We start from the raw sequence: 21,509 nt of genomic DNA, 5'->3' as shown, positions 1-21,509 counted from the left end.
ACAGAGCAGGAGCTGAGCAGCAGGCAAGTGAGCATTACCATTATCTGAGCTCCATCTCCTGTCAGATCAGTGGCAGCATTAGATTTTCACAGGAGCACAAACCCTATTGTGAACTACACATGTGAGGGATCCAGGCTGTATGCTCCTTGTGAGAATCTAATGCCTGATGACCTGAGGTGGAACAGTTTCATCCTGAAACCACTCTCACCCCATTCCTTGTCTGTGGAAGAATTGTCTTCCACAAAACTGGTCCCTGGTGCCAAAAAGGTTGGGGACTGCTGCTTTAAGTGGTCACATTTTATTGTATGTGAATTATACCTTGATTAAGGTGTTTGTTTTTGTTTTTGTTTTTGTTTGAGATGGAGTTTCGCTCTTTTTACCCAGGCTGGAGTGCAATGGCGTGATCTCGGCTCACTGCAACCTCCGCCTCCTGGGTTCAGGTAATTCTCCTGCCTCAGCCTCCTGAGTAGCTGGGATTACAGGCACACGCCACCATGCCCAGCTAATTTTTTTTTTTTTTATTTTTAGTAGAGACGGGGTTTCACCATGTTGACCAGGATGGTCTCGATCTCTTGACCTCGTGATCCACCCGCCTCGGCCTCCCAAAGTGCTGGGATTACAGGCTTGAGCCACCGCGCCCGGCCAAGGTGGTTTTTAAAAAACGTTTCATATCCCTTAGAGAGTCTGGAGTCACATCCTGCTGATACCTGGGTTCAACATGCATTTGTGGATTGATTTCCTTAGTTAAGCTATAGTTAATATGATTACTGGCACCACTAATACTGCTGCAATTACAGTTCCCTCATACACCTGCCCCCGGCCTAGTCTTGCCAACTGCTTACTTGAAGGATTGAAGGCTTCTTGTTGGCTTTCTGAATGCAGGGGCACTACTACCCAAGGGTGATTCACCAGACCATGGCTGTTGCCCTGAGCCTTCCAAATGAGGGGCCACCACCTTTGAGCCAAGGTTCTAACCATCCTGTCTGAGCTTGGCTTAAGGTGTTTGGGCCCTCAGATGATGGGCCTTGCCCTTCTGCCCAAGCACCTGGCTGCTTTGTCTTGTCATGAGCTTATGAGCATGTCTTTTAAAACGAAGACAGTGGTTTCCTGTGGATAAGAGAAACCAGCCTGGGTCCCTAAGTGATTTCAGTGGTCAGAACCCCCTGCCCATCCACAAAGGACATAGAGCTGAAGTGAGAAGCAGTAAGTAGCAGAAGCAAAAGTGTGTCAAGCCACTGAGATACTGGGGCTTTTACTGCAGTATAATCTAGGCTATTCTGATACATACCTTTTAGTGTATCCAGAATAATTCAATTAAAAAATTAAATGAGCCAGGCGCGGTGGCTCAAGCCTGTAATCCCAGCACTTTGGGAGGCTGAGGCGGGTGGATCACGAGGTCGAGAGATCGAGACCATCCTGGTCAACATGGTGAAACCCCGTCTCTACTAAAAATACAAAAAACTAGCTGGGCGTGGTGGCGCGTGCCTGTAATCCCAGTTACTCAGGAGGCTGAGGCAGGAGAATTGCCTGAGCCCAGGAGGCGGAGGTTGCGGTGAGCCGAGATCGCGCCATTGCACTCCAGCCTGGGTAACAAGAGCGAAACTCCGTCTCAAAAAAAAAAAAAAAAAAAATTAAATGAGGAAAATATCCATACCTTTCAGTCAAGTTCTAAGATATGACAAGAGAAGTGGGACTTAAGAGAGTAGAAGGCTGCATTTTCATTACTGTTTCCCAAAGGAAAAAAAAAAAGACATCTCCTAGCTCCCTTTTACCTCTTGGGTGGTAGCAGCAATGAATTCAAGGAAGACTTCTGGCTGGGGTGTCCCTGGCATTTCATTACACCTCTCTTGGAAACTCATTTAGCGCCACTGTGCTTTCTCCTGGCCAGGCCTCAGCTTCAGGAAAAAAGCCCAGCAATCCCTAGGCATTAGACACCTGCAGGGCAGACTTGGTTTTGGCACATTGTCTGGGCTTCTAAGCCCCCCACCTGCCCTAAGCTGCAGCAGCATCAGCCAGAGCAGATACATAAGATCAGAGCAGACAGGATGTGAGGGAGTTGTCGCCTTAGATGCCTGGCAAGAATGTGAACCTGGGCTCCCGGGAGCATGGTGCTGGATGGCTCTGTCATGCAGTCTACAGCCCACTGACACTTCAAACGCCAGCTTCCTGCCTTCTTGCCTCCGGAGGAAGCATTCCTGGATTACCTTGCCTGGAAGGGAGGGGAGGAGGGGCTGCAGATAATACCTGGATTTCTATGGTGCTTTTCTTCCTAAAGGTTCAAAAGAAATCCCTTCTCTGATCTCCTGTGGCCTTCCCCAGAAACAGGGCAAGGAGAGGAAGACTCTCATTTTCCACTCCAGGTAAGGAAATGGGGGTCCAGAGAGGGTAAGCAAATGTCCTGAGGTCACACAGCAGGACAAGAATATGATTTTGGTAGGAAAGGGTCTGTGTCTCCAGACCCCATCTCTCCCCAGCCCCAACCCTAGGCCCACCCTTCTGGGCTGGCTGGCCCCTGTATGTGGGCAGCAGCCTTAGTGCTCTTAGTTGCCTTTGCAGAGGGGTGAGATGGGCCCCAAGTGTCCACTCAGCCTGTACTAGGCCAGAATAGAGAGGAGGAATGGGGAGAGGCTAAGGTCAGCTTCCCCAACCCTCCAACAGAGCAATGATGACATGTTGGCCATAAGCCCCGTAGTCCTGCCACTGGGAGGTGAGACCAGGAGGCTTTCGGAACACCAGGGCTGAAGAGGCTCCAGATAATGCAACTAGAGCAGCCTCTGTGGGTGGAAATGACATTTCTTGACTTTAAATAGCTCCATCTCCGGAGCCCCGGAGCCTCAGCAGGGCTATTAATTCCTGGACTCCCGGGGCTGCCTAGCCCCGTCATTCTGTTTGCACAAGTTGTGTAAGATCTCAGGCATTTTCCTGCCACCCGTCTCTCCCACCTCCCCTCAGGTTTCCTGAGCGATTTCAACAAGGGGTTAGTTTATTTCCAGTTGCAAGCCTGGGATTCGAGCTGACCACATACATATTTTGTCCTTCTTACAAGTGACACTGCTCAAGTCAACAGCAAACCCTTGAGGGTTTTCTTTGTAACCTGGTGTCTCTGCAATGAAAGGTAATGTGTATGTGAATGGATGGCAAAAATAGAGGCCATCTCTATGCATGCAAATGTGTGTGTGTATCAAGTTAATTAATTAATCAATTGATTAATCAAACCCCCATATTATTTTTGAGTGCTTACTGTGTTTCAGGCACCAGGCTAGCACTGGGTACAAAGGGTAAACAAGAGTCCTAACTGATTAAAAAAAAAACAAAACAAAACTGTTACCACCTCCGGTGCCTGCCCGGGGTGGTGTCTCCTGGCCCAGCTGGGCATCCCTGACCGTAACTCCCAACATCTCTACATCCTTCTCTCCCTTACCAAGCCCCCGTTTATGTGCAATGCTGAGAACGATGCAGAGAAAAAGACAGGTAGGTGCAGGAGGTTCTAAATGCAGAAAATCAACAGATTGTGGTGTCTGACTGGCTGGAGAAATAAGAATCAATGATAAGTCAATGGTCTTGAACTTGGCCTCAAGTGATCCTCCTTCCTTGGCCTCCCAGACTGTTCAGCCTGAGGACACTTAACTATGAGACCTTTGAGGGCAGATGTGGCAGCTTCTACATATGGGGAGGACACCTGGTAGGTGTCCCCCTTCTCCCCTGCGCTCAGGCTGGGCATTTCAAGGACAGCTATAGGGAAGACACATTTTTAATCATTATGACCAGTGTGTGTGTGTATATGTGTGTGTGTGTCTGCCTGCCTGCTATTGGCATCTAGTGGGTGGAGAACAGGGGTTCCACTAAACATCCTCTGAGGCACAAGACAGCCCCACCCACAACAAAAAAATGATCCAGCTTAAAATATGAATAGTGCTAAGGTTGTGAACCCCTAATTTCTGTGCATCTGATCACTGGGTCCACAGGAAACTTTAATCATCCCAGTTTAAATACCTGACTTCATTTATTGGCCATCTGTGATGTCCCAGGTTACTTACATAAATTACTGCTAACCTCTTCCTCAACTCTAAAGAGACAGGTGGCACAATCATCATTATCTCCAGTTGCAAGCCTGGGATTCACAGGTGAGCACACTGAGGCTCAGAGAGGTTAGTTAGATAACTTACCCAAAAGCACACAGCTTATAAGTGACCCCAAAGCCCACTCCCTATTCTCTATACTGTTACTACATGTATGTGCTTATAGTCTCATCTTTTGAAAGCTCATAACTGGGTGTAACAGATGAAGGAACTCTCTATTATTTAGACCTTTCCATAAACTCCAAGCACCTCCTTCCCCGGCCGTTCTGGGCAAGTGGGAATCATCATGCTTAAAGCATGTAAAAATGTACCAAGAGGATGCAGTTGCTGGAAAAGCAAAGCCCATGGCCAGCAAGCAGATGAAAATGTGCTCAAGTTTATTAAGGGGTTGGGGAAGTGCAAATTAAAGTAACAGTGAGATACCTCAGGGTGGTCTCAGAGGACTGAGAAATCACCAAGGGCTGTGCCATCTATTTGCCGCTGGGGTGTGGGGGAAAAAGCACCCTCATCGACTATTGGCCAGGACGTGGACATTGTGTTAGACCTTCTGCAAAAGCAATCGGAAATATCTTCTAAAATTAAATCCAGGGACACTTCAGCCTAGCAATCCAACTTCTGGGCACACAAAGATAATGTGACAAGGACTTTTATCACCGTATGGCTCAAAATAGCAAAAAACTGGCAACAGTGGATGCCTGTCAGAAGGGGATAGTTGAATCAATTATCTACACCATGGGGGTGAGGAGAGAGGATCTGCTGCAAAGGGGCAGAGGAACTCTAGAGTGAGGGAACTGTTGATTAAGTACAATTACCCAAATTCATCCAGCTATAAACTTGAAATGGGTGAATTGTATGTAAATAATAATTTTTAAAGAAACGACTGCTATGCAACCATACCAGTCATGGACAAGAAAAGATACAGAAAAATCTCTAACAATATCCCATTTATATGCCTTTGTGTATACGTAAATGTATAGTGAGATGTTTGCATATGTTTACATGAACATGGAGAAAAATACAGAAAGGTTCATTTTAGGCTCTTAGTATGAGTTACCTGGAGATGGAGGGCAAGAAAAGTCAAGGAAAAGAAAAGAGAACAGACTTAAAAAGTATGTGTGATATGGAATGTATATATTTATGCAACATCTAAAAGTGTGTTGGATCGGAGTTGGGGAGGAGGTGCGGGCTCCCCGGGTCCCCTGGGGGCCCGCGGGCCAGAGACTAGCGCTCGGGGGCGGTGAGTCACAGACAGGCCCGGCTCGGCCGGCGCCTGCGGGCGCGTTGCAGCTGTACCTCGTCGGGGGCGCGGAATCCCTCACCTCGAGGAAAGCAGACGCCGGCCGCCCCGGAGACCGACCGCGCGGGAGTTTTCCAGCAGGGGCGGAGGCTCCTGAAAGGCGCATTTGTCAGCCTGGGGAGGTGGCGCGGCACGGGGACAGCGAGACTGGGGGTGGGGCTGGGGACCCCGGCTGGGCGCCCCGTGGCCGCGACTTAGATCGCCGGCCTGCAACGTGGGCCCTTATTCTCCTGATGCTGGGTGGGAGGCCCACAAAGCTCCTACTCTGAGCAGAGACGACTACCGCCTGCACAGGGTCTGGAGCTCAGTGCCCAGCGTGCCACAGGATTTGTGCACAGTTTTCCTCACTTTAGAGCCTGAGAACAGCTCTGGCAGGTCCTGGGATTTCCCTGCGTTTGTGGCTGGCTCCTTAGGGCCCAGCAAGAAGCCTAGCACGTTGCAAGCGCTCAATAAACATTTGCATGGTGAACATTGCGAGGAAACATCACGCTGAACTCTGGGCTCCATAGCCACACCCTCCCTCCAGAACTCCTTGTGGCCTTCCTGTACAGTTAGAATCTTGCTTGATGGGCTTGATCATTAGGTTTCCATAGCTGTGTCCAGCCTCCTCAGCCAGACAGGGAGACCCTGAGTGCAGGGACTGCATCACACATGTGACCACTTCCCAGAGCACAACTGCAGGCGACCCAGCACACAGTAGGTGTCTTTCACCAAAACACTGTGACAGGGCAGAGAAAGAGGATGCTTTGCATCCAGTGGTTCTCTCTGTGCCCCTGAGTAAAAATCAAATTAGGTCTCAGAAATTCTGTCTTTTGTACCAAGAGAGAAACTAAGAAATATAGCCTGAGCTCTGGGCCACTCAGGAGGCTGGTGGCAGGAGGACAGGAATATGACTTAACTTCGTAGCCTAAAAAAACAAACAACAGCAACAAAACTAGAGCACTAGTTTCAGGACTGAGTCAAGAGGGCCAAGACGCCTCTCTTGTTCCCTTGTCCTGGGCCGTTTGCCAGGAGAGAGGAAAACGCTTCCAGAAAGTCCAAGTCCAAGGTTAGTGGCTCCAAGGGAAAGTTTTCTACGTGGAACTAAGGCAAGAACTAGGTCATAAACCAGAATCTTCTAACTTCCTCCATGACCAGGATTGCAAGTAAGAAATGGGAGTGATGCAAAGAATACAGACTCGAAGTCAAAAGGTCTCGATTTGAGCCATGACCTCAGCCAATTTGATATCAGCCCTATGACTCTGGGAAAGTTCCTTGGCTTCTCTGAGCCTCCGTTTCCTCATCTGTAGCCTGGGGATAATAATTCCAATTCATTCACATGACAGTCTACTAGTGGTTGGGTGAGTACCTATCTCAGCTCCTGACACACAGCAAGTCCTCAGTAGAAGGCTGTGGGTCAGACAGGTAAGTGTATAACACTGCTCACTGTGGCATTATTCACAAGAGCCAAAAGGCAGACACAACCCAGATGTTCATGAGCAGATGAATGGATAAATAAAATGTGGTACATCCATATAATGGAATGTTTTTCAGCCATAAAAAGGTATGAAGTCCTGATCCATGCTAACACACAGGAGAATCTTCAAAACATTATGCTAAGTGAAAGAAGACACAAAAGTACAAGTATGGAGTGATTCCACTTATGTAAAGTATCTACAATAGGCAAATTTATAGAGATAAATAGTAGATTAGAGGTAGAAATGAGGAGTCATTGCTTAATGGCTACAGAGTTTCTGTTTGGAATGAGGAAAAAGTTTTGGAAATAGATTATGGTGATGATCGCACACATTGAATGTAATTATGCCACTGACTTGTGCACTTTAAAGATGGTTAAAATGGCAGAGTATATGTTATACATATTTCACCACAATAAAACACTTTTCAGGAAAGACTATGGAACCTGATTGTGAAAAGAAAAGTTCTGCTTTTGGCCGCACTTTTGTGGTCGCTCCCAAATGGGAACAGCCCAGATGTCCATCTATAGCAGAATGGATGAATGCCTTCTGAAATGTTATGCAGTTGTGAGAATAAATGACAACCATACACAACAGGCTGAGTGAATCTTACGGACATAATGTTGTGTGAAAGAAGCCAGACACAAAAGGCATCCTGTATGCTTCCATTTATACAAAGTTCAAAAACAGACAAAACTCATCTACGGTGCTGGAGGTCAGGACAGGGTTACCCTTGGGGAATAATTATTGGAAAGGGGCACTAAGGGGCTTCTGGGGCTAGCAACGTTCTGCTTCCTGATTTAGATGCTGTGACCTGGGTGTGTGCACTTTGGGGAAATTCTCCAGCTGTTTTGCACTTACGTGTGTTCTTTTCCGTACATGTTTACTTCTAGAAAATACTTTGTGTTTTTTTTGAAGTTCTGGTTTGAGTCTTGAGTGAAGGGAATGACAAACTAGAAAGGCAAGCTACAGAACCCTGATTTATACACACTTAACCTGTGCCAAGCCAAAGGGACTGTGGAACAAGACTTATTTTCTACACTGCCCGTAATTCATACTGCCCCCTCCCCAGGCCTCCATGAGCTGTAACCAATTAGTTTTTGGACTCCAAACAGCAGACTGTCTACAGCTCACACTGAGCGGGAGCCATGGGGGAAATGGGGTACAGTGGCATCAAGAGAGGCTCTTGATCCCAAGCTCACAGCCCCTGGAACAGAAACCCACCATCACCCTGGGCTTGCAGACAGGGAGTAGGCATTTAGCGTACTTGGTGGTGGACTGTGTCATGAAAGGTCTTCAAGTGTACCACAGGGCTCTCACTGAGCCCTCTCACTACCTTCAGTCAGAAACGGGCTGTTTGCAGCCCCTTGGGGTGCTGCTGTCAAGGACATAGGGCCCGGAGGCCTAGAGGAGAAGTTGCCCCTTCTCCCGACATGAGGAGTCCGCCTCCCAGACACCCTCCTGGATGCTGTGGAGGAAGCCAGTCTGAAACATCAACTTGGCCTGGGCTGACCCAAGGTGAGGCCTGACACCAAACAACCCCGTGGTTGGGGTCGGGGGGGACGGGATAATTTTTATTTTTGCTTTGTGACAAACTGCTAAATAATAGATCTGGCTGGGGTTTCAGTTTCTCCCCCACTGGCTTGACCAATGTGCTGTCCAGTTGACTCGATCGGCAGGTTATTTTGGCCCTGTGGGGACCCAGGCCTTGGTTTCTGCTCCTGAAGGCTTTCCCCTCTCCCCAGGGTGTTTGGGCTTCCCCCACAGTTTGGGGTTTGTTTGCCTGTCTGTCTGGGGCCCTGAGGAGTGAAGCAGGCAGCACGGGCCTTTGCCAGACTGTAGGTGTTTACATGACGTGGGCGTGTGGCACTGGGGGAACAGATCCCTGTTGCAGAGGTGTTCCTCAGGCACAGCTATAGCAGCAGCGTCTCCTTCCTTCTTTTATGTGTCCCAGTAAATGCTGTCCTCCTTCTTCCTCCAGGCTCCTCCGCCTTTCTCCCCGCAGAGCACGGCCAGCGACGGTTACTATTCATGACAGCAGCAGCAAAAATAGCAATTGCTTACATGGGAAGAGTCCTTAATGGTTTAGGGAGCCCTTCCACAGCATCGTTTCATTTCACTCTCCCATGGCACTCTGCTTGGGGCTGAGGCTCAGCAAGGTTCTGAGACCCACTCAAAGTCACGGATTCATCATCGAGGTTAGAGCATGTCCTTTGATTTCTGGTCCCATCGTCTCTCCTCTGACGGGAGATGCCTCTTGCTTTTAGAGACCAGGGCAGAAGGTGCTAGTTGCCACCCCAAATCCACTTCTTCCTTAGCAACAGAACCTCAATTGTATTCAAGGCAGCTTGTGCCCAGGTAAAATAAAAAATTCCCAGATTCACTTGCAGTCAGTAATATGTAAGCAGAAACCTCAGGAAAACTCTTTTTTTTTTTTTTTGAGACGGAGTTTCGCTCTTGTTACCCAGGCTGGAGTGCAATGGTGCGATCTCGGCTCACCACAACCTCCGCCTCCTGGGTTCAGGCAACTCTCCTGCCTCAGCCTCCTGAGTAGCTGGGATTACAGGCACGTGCCACCATGCCCAGCTACTTTTTTGTGTGTTTTTAGTAGAGACGGGGTTTCACCATATTGACCAGGACGGTCTCGATCTCTTGACCTCGTGATCCACCCGCCTCGGCCTCCCAAAGTGCTGGGATTACAGGCTTGAGCCACCACGCCCGGCCTCAGGAAAACTCTTAAAGGGGTAGAAAGGATGGACCCTTTTTAACTTTCCTCATTGCCTAGAATTTCAGCTGTGAGAGCTGGAGCTCAGCGACTGTCTCAGACAATATGGAGACTTTGAGGATAAAAGCCACTAGGATGGTACAGCAGAAATATATATGGGGTGGAGTCTCAGATTACCAGAAAGCCACCATATCAATCCAGATTCCCTACTCTCAGACTTTTTACATGACAGAGTACACTTCTATCTAGTTTAAGCCACTGCAATGTGATTGTCCCGTCCTCTGCAGCCCTGTTTAATCTCTCCAGATGCAAGGACCTCGTTTCTGGTGATACACGGTCTCCTGCTCCTCTTCTGCTCACTCACATGGAATGCAGAGGGCCGTGTCCTCAGTTCTCGGCTCTCAGTTTCTACCTGCTGGACTTGGGTCATCAGGAAGGCAGCTTTAAACCTGCTGAGAGTTCTGGAGAATGAGAAGCAACATAGGGCCCACTTTCTTTTGTGAGTTTCTATAGGCAAGCAAAACTAATGGGGGGAAACAGAATTCCAAGCACTCAGCAGTTTGCACAGATTGGATTCTTCTGAGAGCCAGTTTACAAACACACACTTCAATCCCCCGTCACTCCCCCAACATTCCAGAGAGTGGGACAGAGTTCATCATTTTGGGCGTGTTTATCTGCCCCCTATGCCCCAGAGCACTGCAGAAAATGGTAGGGTCCGTATTTTGTAATCCCTATCACATGATTCCATCCCAGTAAAAAAAATTTGAGCACGTATCCCTAATAGATGCACGTTTATGGACTCATTCCCATTAGTCAGTCCAGTTGCATGAAATGGCAAATAACGGAAAGGCCAGGCAGTAACTGTTAGATCTCTGAGGACCTTTACTGGTACCTAAAATGAGATAGAGGAGAGGATGGTCTGAGGTGGTTTTATTAGATCAAGGATGTCATTACGGGCTGGGCTATCTCTCCAGCTTTCTGAAGTTCCTTCATCTTTAGTGTGTTGACTTTTGTTCTTACGTCTGTCCCTTCAGAATCACATGTTAATATTGCATCTGCCTTTTCAGCAGGAAAATGGAGGGTGGCAGCAGCTAGCCGGTCATGTTCTAATACTTGTTGTCCCTTTTTTAGGAAGCAAAATGTCTGCCCCATTTCAAGCAAAATGTCTGTCCCGTGGTGAATGTGCCCTGATGTCTCATTGGCTATGTTGGTCACATGGCTTCACTGGCCACAAGGGAGTCTGGGTAAGTATTAGGCAACAAGGGAAGTGGGGCTGGGGTGGGCTGTTGTGTGGCTGCCCTATAGAGTCTGCTTACACATGAACGAGTGGGCTAATGTTTTGGGTACCTTATAAGACCTACATAAAAAATAGGGATTTGGTCGGGCATGATGGCACACACTTGGAATCCCAGAAACTTGGAGGCTGAGGCAGGAGGATTGCTTGAGCCCAGGAGTTCAGGGCTACAGTGAGCTATGATTGCACCTGTGAATAGCTACCATACTCCAGCCTGGGCAACATAGTAAGACCCTATCTCTAAAAAAATAAAAACCTTTTTAAAATGTAGGGATTTTAAAAGGATAAATAAAAAATAGACATTCTAATGTTACTTCCCACTCAGCTCCTGGGGCACAAGCACCCACTCTGAAAACCACTGGTACAGCATCAACAGTACAACTCTGCAGCCGGAAGGATCTAGTATAAATCTTGTCCTATTATTTATTAGCTGTAACCTCGGTCAAACTCCTTAATCTTGGTAAACCTCATTTTTCTCATCTGCAGAATGGAAATAGGAATAGAACCTATCTGACTGGTTTTTGTAATTTTCCTAGCATGGCTCTTAGTCTTGTAAGAAACAATAAATATTAGGTAATATGTCTCCTTTCAATAACAGCTTTCCATTCATGGGACAAGAGATGGTGTGGGAAAGAGATAAAGTACGGAAAGCAATGGTAATCCCTCAGAGAACATTTTAATAATGCTCATCATTTAAGTATCCAGGTGTTTTTCTTTTCAATTGCAGCAGGATCCACATCCTGAGGCTTCCTATCAGGGTACAGCAGGGGACCAGGAGTCCCGTCAATACTTCCCCAGCTCTGCCACTATGAGTTGTAAGCCCCAGGTCTTATTACTTCCCTCTCTGGGGCCCAGTTTCCTGAGCTAGAACATGGGAGGTCCTAAGCCCATCTCCCCTTCTTTGGTTCAGGGCACCCAATTGTAAGCCCCCCCGACCTATGCAACATCTGCTCTCTCCCCACTCCCGTCCCATCCCACCCTCCTAGACTTGATTTCTGAGGTCCTGCCCCTTGTGGCTGGCCTTCCCTTTCTCTGGCCTGTTCACCTATCATTCCTCTCCCAGTAGTTTGGCCCTTTTGAAAGTGCTCTCTTTCCTGGTAGCCTGTGAGATTCTAGGGAGGAAGAAGCATGAAGTTCTGGTCTCTGCTAGGATCAGCCTGGTTCCAGATTTTTTCCCTAAACACATTCAGATCACTTTCAGTGTGCCAGGCCTTCTCCAAAGGGCTTTACATTTAAACTCAAATAACACCAGGAAGTAGATGCTGCTATTGTTATCATCTTCATCATCATTCCTCTCTTTAAAGGGAGAAGAATGAGGCACAGAGAGGTTGAGTAATTTGCCCTAGGTCACACAGCTGGTAAGGGGCAGAGATACATGTTTTTCCAGGCAGTCTGGCTCTATAGCCCATGCTCTTAAACACTGTACAAAATAATAACCAATTTCTTAACTTTGTCCTTTCTCACAACTGAGAGGTTAGCTGTAAATACTGAGCCACTTGAGAGTATGTTGCAGACGTCATGACATTTGACTCTAAATATTTCAGCACGTATCTACCAAGAACAGAGACACTGCCCTATATGACCTGAGAACTATCATCACTGATACTATCATCTAATACCTTGTTTATTTTCAAATGTCTCTAACTGTCTCGAGCCTCACTCTGTTGCCCAGGTTGGAGTGTACTGGCATGACCTCAGCTCACTACAACCTCCACCTCCTGGGTTCAAGTGATTCTCCTGCTTCAGACTCCCAAGTAGCTGGGACTACAGGCGTGCACTACCATGCCTGGATACTTTTTTTCTTATTTTTTTTTTTTTTTTTTGAGACGGAGTTTCGCTCTTGTTACCCAGGCTGGAGTGCAATGGCGCGATCTCGGCTCACCGCAACCTCCGCCTCCCGGGTTCAGGCAATTCTCCTGCCTCAGCCTCCTGAGTAGCTGGGATTACAGGCACACGCCACCATGCCCAGCTGATTTTTTGTATTTTTAGTAGAGACGGGGTTTCACCATGTCGACCAGGATGGTCTCGAACTCTCGACCTCGTGATCCACCCGCCTCGGCCTCCCAAAGTGCTGGGATTACAGGCTTGAGCCACGGCGCCCGGCTTTTTTTTGTATTTTTAGTAGAGACAAGGCTTCATCATGTTGGCCAGGCTGGTCTCAAACTCCTGACTTCAAGTGATCCATCTACCTTGGCCTCCCAAAGTGCTGGGATTACAGGTGTGAGCCACCATGCCCAGCCTCAATAATGTTCCTTATAGCTGTTTTTTTTTTTTTTTCTTTTTCAGTATAGAGTCCAATTAAGGACTACACATTGTATTTAGTTGTAATGTCTTTAAAACTTTAAAAAAATTGAGATATGATTCACGTTCCATAAAATTCCTTCCTCGAAAGTGTACAATTCAGTGGCTTTTAAAAAATATATTCACAAAGTTATGGAACTGTCACCACTTAATAATTTCAGAAAGTTTTATGCTCAAGAGAAACCCCATGCCCATTAGCAGTCATTTTGCATTCCCCCGTTTCCCCAAGCCCAGACCAACCACTTATCTACTTTTTTGTTTCTATGGGTTTGCTTATTCTGAACATTTCATGTAAATGGAGTCATATAATATGTGGCCTTTAGCGACTTGCTTCTTTCACTTAGCATAATGTTTTCAAGGTTCATTCATGTTGTAGCATGAATCAGAACTTTATTCTTTTTTGTGGCTGAATAATATTCCACTATATGCATATTGATACAGTGGAATATTATTTATGTTTATTCATACATCTGTTGATAGCCCTTTGGGTTGTTTCTACTTTTTGGCTGTTGTGAATAATGCTGCTATGACACTGACTTTTTGAGTCCAGGCTGTTATCTGAGAGAACGTCCCTCTGTTCAGATTGTCTGATTGTTTTCCTCGTGATTAGTTTCAGGTTCATGGTACCATTTTTTGTAGCCTTACAAATGACTTTCTCTTTCAGCTGAGCCCATGGGCCAGCATCCCTGCTCAGCTATGTCTCTGGCAGGTGCCACAGTCTGGTGGAGGCAGAGCTTCTCACCTCCCCAACAAAGTGGCACTGTGCTCATTCCCACTGCCCACAGTCCCTGCCCCTGCCCTCCTTGCCTCGTGGGCACAGAACCTCAGAGCTATTTCAGGCCCCTTCGTGGTAGACCTGGCCTGGGAAAATCTGAGGTCTGGCTGCTGGACACAACTGCCCTCCTCAGAGGCATGAAGGTCATTCCCTGGGCTTGGCTCCTGCAGTCTGGTGGCTTAGCCCCTTGTTTCTGGTTCCCACTGGCCCCCAGCAGTCACCCCTGGCGGACAGCAGGAGGGAGACAAGATGTATCACAGGGATGGGCTTCCTGTTGACAAATGCCGGCTTGTGGCACTGGGTGTGGTTATGGCTCAAAAGAGCATCCATCTAAAAATGGGCCCTGGCTGCTCAATGGATTCAGAGCACGTGTGTCTTTGAGTCACTGCTGTTTACTTCCCGCTGACAAAAACAACCTTTCTTCGTGGCTGGTTTCCTCTGTGCAGCCCCAGGAGTCCCACCGCTATGAAAATCTCGTGTCTCTTCCCTCATGTACCTCTTCCCCAGATGAATAGCTCAGCTTTCCTGGCAAGACCTGAAGGGCTGTAGGGACTGTGGCACCCTAGCTGTTTGTTTATTCGTTAAAGCTGAGGGACAGGGCTTTTGAGTTACTTTCTGACTTGCTGTGTGGCTTTGAACAAGCCACTTGACCACTCTGTGCTCTGGTTTCCCAGCTGGCCATTAGAGAATAGGTGACTCCATTCTTTGCCCCGTTTATCCACCAGCTGAGGTTTATTTATGGGTGAGACAAAAGCGAGTAACGGGATGGGGTGAACCTTGGGGTGAACCTCCTTCCCGGGATGCGTAGACATTTAACAATAGGGTAGATCCCATGTGACCGTCCTGGCAGATAAAGAGGTAGTTGTGGGAAGAATATGAGCTTTAGGGCCAGACATTCCTGAGGCCAAAACTTGTCTCACTGCATCTTACTAGCTGTGTGGCCTCAGGCAAATTACTTCATCTCTCTGATTCTCTGTATGGGGGTAACAGTTACAGTTTTTTTGTGGGGTTGGTAGAGAAGTTAAAGAAGGTAACATCTATAAAGTGCTAAGGACAGTCTCTGGAATGCTGTAGATGCCCAATAACCACAGATACTGAGAAAGCCAAGCTGAATAGGGATAGCTTCACAAAATATATTAAAATCCCTACTCCTCTGTGTTGGCATTTCTCATGCAGAGATTTAAGACAAGTAATTTACTGTTGCCCAATGAATACCCCCAAAATTTTACTGTTGTATTTTTCCTGAAAGTTAAGGCCCCCTTATCTCTCACCCTCTTTTGTGGCCAGCCCAGATTTCACCTCCTTGGAAAACAGAACCAATCACAAATGTGTTTCAAAAGGTCCCAAGTTATCTCCAGGATAACCTTGTGGAAGGGGAACCGCTGCAGGCCAGGCTTTGAACCCCACCTGTGGAGCACTGTCTCCCTGGGAGGCTTTGTGGGTTCTGGCCTCCCTGGTGACTCTGGTGGGCCACCCAGGGGGTGAGATTTCAGGACTAGCCAACCACAATCCTCTCTGTCTTGCAAGCTAATTCTTGATAGTCCCTGAAGCTCCATTGACTTAAAGTTTTGATCCCTGCTGGAGAGAGATACCCCTGGGAAAACATATCATTTGAATCCTCTTCAATCATGTAACCGTTAGCATATGTAAATATGGCAGAAATTGCTGGTTATCCCCTGTACCATTTCTCTCCTCCATTTTATGATAGAAGTTCTGGCTGCTCAGTTAGACTAGGGTTTCTCAGCCTTGGCACTCTTAACATATTGGGCTGGATGATTTTTTCTTGCGAGGGGGCTGTCCTGTGCATTGTAGAATGTTTAGCAAAATTCCTGGGCTCTACCTACCACCAACCACTCTCCCAGTTGGGACCAAAAACGTCTCAGGCTGGACACAGTGGCTCACGCCTGTAATCACAGCACTTTGGGAGGCTGAGGCGGGTTGATCACTTGAGCCCAGGAGTTCAAGACCAGCCTGGCCAACATGGTGAAACCCCATCTCTACTAAAAATACCAAAATTAGCTGGGTGTGGTGGTGCATGTCTGTAGTCCCAGCTACTTGGGAGGCTGAGGCAGGAAAATCGCTTGAACCCGGGAGGCAGAGGTTGCAGTGAACCCAGATTGCACCACTGCACTCCAACCTGGGCGACAGAGTGAGATTCCATCTCAAAAAAAAAAAAAAAAAAGTCTCCTCCGTTGAGCATTGCTGAGTTAGAGATACATTTCCCAGCCTCCCTTGCACCCAGATATAGCCATGTCACCAAGTTCTGGCCAATGGCATGCGACCTGGAACACTCAGGGAGGTTGACGTGTACAAATGCCAGGTCAGGCCTTTAATTGGAAGAGTAAGCCATCTACTTCCCATCTCTCCTTCCCACTGGCTAGGATGCGAAGGCAGTGGCAGGAGCTGGGGCAGCCATCTTAGGCCCTGAGATGGGAGCTGGGTGTTAAGGTGGCAGAGCAGCTACAGAGAAGGAGCCGGGGTGCCCAGCCATGTGTAGCTACCGTATGCACCCTGTCACCCATGCTTAAACTGCTGTGTGAGAGAGTAATAACCTGCTGTCTTGTTGGGGCCAGTGTTACCTTGGCCTTTGTCACAGCAGCCAAACCTATGTCGTGATTAACATAATAAGCTGACTGTAGAGACTGACCCAGCAGCAGGGAGAACCAGAATGAATAAAGGAAGGAATGACTAACTGGCCTCGATGGAGCTGGAGCCCCTTCTAAGTCGTAGGAACCATACTGGGGGCTTTTGTGAATTCTCCAAGTAACTCTCCAAGGGAGGGACCATTATCCCTGTGTTTCCAGAAGAGGAGGCCACGGCTCAGAGAGATTAAGTGCCTTGTCCACATCATACAGCCACTACGGGACTGAGTCAGGATTCAGCCCTAGGCTTGAAAGACCGCCACCTCCTCCTGCCCACCCCTACCGTGTTGCTTCTTTGATTGAGAGACTGAACAAACATGAGCCTCCACCGAGGATGCTGCTGCCATCAGCATGAGCTGTCTCATCACCGCGAAGCCTTGCTCCCGTCTCCACCCTGCGCTGTCTCTACCCTCTCACACCCCATGTTCAGCTTGCTCATCTCCTAGTGGCCCAGGCTTATCTGTTCTTTGGTGCCTCTGCACCTTGACTCAGGCAGATCCTGTGGCCTGGGATATCTTTAATATCCTTCCAAATCCCTACCCACTATACCTGCTGGCTCAGAGCCCTACAGCAGAACTCTGCTCAGATATCCCCTGCTCCAGGGAGCTTTCCCTGACTATACCCTTCTCAGTCAGACTGGGTCCCTCTCCTCTTGCTCCCTCCACACACCTGTACCATTCTCTGATGGCACCCACCACGTGGTCTGAGGTGTGATGTTTACTGTGAGTGAGTTTCTTGAGGGAGGGACTGTCTTCTCTGTCTTTGCCTTTGCTGATCAGCATGAGGTCTGAAACGTGGTGCTCACTCGAGGATGGAGGGGTGGAGGGAGAGATGTAGGATGCCGCTCGGAAGTGATCCATCCATTTACGCATACATAATGACAAGTCAGCCGATAGTTGCCGTGAAGAGTTTCCCAGAGAAAAAATGTCCTGGAGTTTTGTCCTCGAAAAGCTAAGATACTAGAATGAAGCAAAGAATAATTCAAATACAGTACACACAAAAAGATGAACCGTGAAGGCTCTGGTTCAATCTCTGGAAAGGTTCCTCTGGTGCCCTGAGCAGGCCCTGGCTCTCTTCACCCCATCGATTCCTACGAAGGCCAACTCATTCTAACACCAGCCTGGCAGACGTAGTTAGGAAGAACCATCTGCTGTTAGAGAGCAGCACATGGAGATTCCCAGGCTGAAGAAAAAGATCAGGTCCCCCCTGCCTTCTGCCCCCACTCACTCTCCAGATGGTGGGGGACTGGCTGCGTGTCTTGTTCTGGGGGACCTGCTGGCATTCAGGAGTGGGGAAAGCCCTTCTCCAGCCCTCTACTCTTGAGAAGCCTCCCCGGAAAACAAGGATGTGGGAACATGTAAGACAGGCTGGCTCCCTTTTCTCAGGGTCTCTGGAAGCTCAGAGGGGCGTCTAGAGAGCCAGAACACAGGCTGGGCACCTCAGGATGTCAGCCTGACCTCCCCTAATGTGGGGGTCCACCATGGATCTAGAATTTCCATAGGGTACTCCTAAGGTCCTCTGATCAGTGGATTAGAAGTCTGGGCAAGAAGTCTGGGAATGAGGCCACCTTTTGCCAGAGCAGCTTTCCTTTCTCCCAGGGGAAGAGAGGAAGGGTAGGCCTTGCTGGTTGGATCAGTCCTGAGGGTGGGTAAGAACAACAGCTGTCCTGGTGATGGTGATGGTAATGGTGGTGGTAGTGGGATGGCTGTGATGGTGATGGTGGTGATGGTGGTTGTGGTGGTGATGATGGTGGTGGTTGCGATGGTCATAGCGATGGTGGTAATGATAGTGGTGATAGTGATGATGGTAGTGATGGTGGTTGTGATGGTGGTGATGGCTGTTGTTGTGATGTTGATGATGGTAGTAATGATAGTGGTGATAGTGATGGTGGTAGTGATGGTGATTGTGATGGTGGTGGTGGTAGTGGTGATGGTGGTGGTGGTTGTGGTGGTGGTTGTTGCAATGGGTGGTGGTGATGGTGATGGTGGTAGTGGTAATGATAGTGGTGATAGTGATGGTGGTAGTGATGGTGATTGTGATGGTGGAGGTTGTGATGTGTTGGGATGGTAATGATGGTGGTGTTAATGATGGCGATAGTGATGGTGGTATTGATGGTGATGGTGGTGGTGATGATGGTGATGGTGGGGTGCTTGTGATGGTGGTGGTTGTGGTAGTGGTGATAGTGATGGTAGTAGTGGTAATGATAGTGGTGATAGTGATGGTGGTAGTGATGATGGTGGTGGTGATGGTGGAGGTTGTTGTGATGTGTTGGGATGGTAATGGTGGTGGTAATGATAGTGGTGATATTGATGGTGATGGTGGTGGTTGTGGTAGTGGTGTTTGGTGATGGCGATGGTGGGGTGCTTGTGATGGTCATGGTGGTGGTTGTGATATGGTGGTGATGGTGATGGTGATGGTGGCTGTGATAGTGGTGGTAATGATAATGGTGATAGTGATGGTGGTAGTGATGATGGTGGTGGTGATGGTGATGACATAAGCCAGCCCTACTTAGGCACCATTCTAAGCACTTATTTAATCCTCACAGCAACCTTACAACTTTAAATTGATTCTGTGACTTCCCATATGTTACCCTAGTGATTTTAAAGCCATTTTCCAGGGCAAAACACTCCCATGGAAGCATTCCACCTGCTCTTTGAGACCCTGGGCAGGTCAATTCACCTTTCTGGTAGACTCCCCATCAGCAAGCACCAGTCCTGACGAGTTCCTCCTGCTGTTATGGGACTCAGTTAAGACCAACAATGCAAACATGCTTTGAGGAGGTTGTGAGGACTCATCAGACTTAAGCTGTTATCCTCCCCTCCTCAGCCAACCTGGCCTGTGTGTGGACACCAGGGCCCGCCAGGCCTCCTCCAGGGAGGAAACCTGACCCGTCCATGTTTGCATTATCCTTTCTGTCATTTTCCTCCCTGCTCACCCACCGTTCTGTAGAGTACAGGGAGGGTCTAGCCAGTGTGAACAAGTGTCCCAGCACTGGTTCTGCGCCTCACCAGCAATGTGACCTCAGGCAAATGACTTCCCCTCCCTGGGCCTCAGTTTCCTCATCTGGGTATGAAGGGGTTACACTGAGCTATCCCTCTGAGCACCAAAATCCTAATGCGCTGTGATCAAAAGCCAGTGGAAGGCCTGGGGGACCCAGACAGGAAAGTTCAGCTGAGCCTGGCTCCGCTTCCCATGTTAATGGCTTTGCCTAAAGGAGGCCCTGGCCATGGAAGCTGTGTTATCAAAATGTGTTCCAGCTCACTCAGATTACACCTCACTCCACTGAACTTCAAAAGGAGCACGAGAGCTCCTCTCTAGACAATTGCTGGTAGAACGTCAATACAGCCAGGCAGGCTCGAAGGGGTCACCTCACTGGGCAGCTTGGCGGGCTCTTAAGGACCCACGGAGGGGGAAAGCAGAAAGATGCAGGCGGGAGCCTCACACGGCAGAGCCTTTGTGGTTTTCATGTGGTTATAGTCTTCCCCGGTCTCCAACTCTCCGATCGAGAAGAGAGTCCTGATGGGCCAGAAAGATAAGCAGCCTCTAAAAGGATGAACACGAGTCCAGGGAGCTGCAAGCTCGAGGGGAAGAATGAAGCAAAATAACATGGTGAGAGGACATGCTAGGGGTAAAATGTGTTAGCAGTTGTGTGTGTGAAAAAGGGACACGCATTTCAGTTCATGATAAAAGTTGGTCATGCGATACAGCTTCCAGAGAATCAAAAAGTTTGGTGCTGCATTTAGAGAAATACAGTGTGAAGTTAAGGAAAAGTGAGAAAATTGGCCGGGAGTGATGGCTCACACCTGTAATCCCAGCACTTTGGTGGCCAAGAGGAAGGATCACTTGAGCCCAGGAGTTCGAGACCAGCCTGAGCAATATAAGTAGACCAATCTCTACAAAAAAATTTAAAAAACGTTAGCCAGGCATGGTGGCATGTGCCAGCGGTCCCAGCTACTCAGGAGGCTGAGGTGGGAGCCTCTGCTTTGTTGAGCCTGGCAAGGCGAGGCTGCAGTGAGCCACGATCACACCACTGCACTCCAGCTTGGGTGACAGAGACCTTATATCAAAAAAAAAGTAAGAATATTAATTTTTCCCCTTTAGAAGTGATTACTGTGCCAGATACTGGAGCTAGCCAGTAATGTAGATCATCTCATCATTTTGTGATCCTTACAAAACCCAATGAAGTAAACACTAAGTGTGATCTCAGCATATTTCTGATGAGCAAATTGAAGTTCAGAGAGGTTAAGTCACTTGCCCAAAGCCACACAGCAGATAAAAGGCAGAGGTAGGCTTCAATCTCAGGTCTGACCATCTAGTCTGCATTCCAAATGCATATTCCAAAACAACATCACGTGAGGAACAATCAAAAGAGCAGTCATTATGAATCTTCAACTTTAAGGGTGTGAAGAAGGGGCCCCAGACTTGCCCTACAGTGGGTGAAAGGAAACCATCTTCTACTCCATGATCAGAAGGGATCTCTAGCAGCCAGTTGTCTGAAGACAGGAGCCACCTCAGGAGTAGTGATTTCTTTTACTTAGGGATGTTTCTGCGTAACCACCCAGCAGGTTGCTGATCCTGAGATTTTAGCAGATGGGCTGAGGGATGGGGTCATGCAGACAAATCTTGGTCTCTGGCATCCAAGCATCCTCATGTAAAGGCCTTCTCCAGGTATATTACTGGAGGTCTCCCCCTACCAAGAGGTCTCAGGCCAAAGTGAGAATTAACACAGCTTTTAAGAAACTAGCCTCAGGGTCAGAAGACCTGGTCTTTTGCCTTCAACTTTCAGCTGTGTGCTCTTGGGCAAGTCATTTGATGTCTCTGGACCTGGGTTTCTTCACTGGAAAAATGAACTTAGATTGGATCGATTCTGTGGTCCTAAAATGTAATGAGTTGCAGAGGAACTTGGGAAAACAGACAACTCCTCACTATGTCTCAAGGTAAG

The 21,509-nt window shown here is 48.2% G+C and overlaps 1 protein-coding gene across 16 annotated transcripts in view; it reads left to right on the top strand.

Moving 5' to 3' along the window:
- Positions 1-21,509, top strand: part of TCP11 (t-complex 11) — a 144,487-nt gene that overhangs the window by 71,554 nt on the left and 51,424 nt on the right. For 8 of the 16 annotated variants that reach the window (XM_074397944.1, XM_074397945.1, XM_074397946.1 and 5 more), the window contains one exon: positions 2,276-10,799. The gene's annotated coding sequence lies outside the window, so the exon portion shown is untranslated. The remainder of the gene's footprint in view (positions 1-2,275; positions 10,800-21,509) is intronic. The other 8 variants (XM_074397947.1, XM_074397943.1, XM_074397942.1 and 5 more) reach the window with 8 other exon arrangements.

Source organism: Saimiri boliviensis, chromosome 4 (genome assembly GCF_048565385.1).
Source record: "Saimiri boliviensis isolate mSaiBol1 chromosome 4, mSaiBol1.pri, whole genome shotgun sequence".
Taxonomy (NCBI): domain Eukaryota; kingdom Metazoa; phylum Chordata; class Mammalia; order Primates; family Cebidae; genus Saimiri; species Saimiri boliviensis.
The sequence above is the reverse complement of the archived record's forward strand: the minus strand, read 5'-3'. Positions and strand labels throughout refer to the sequence as shown.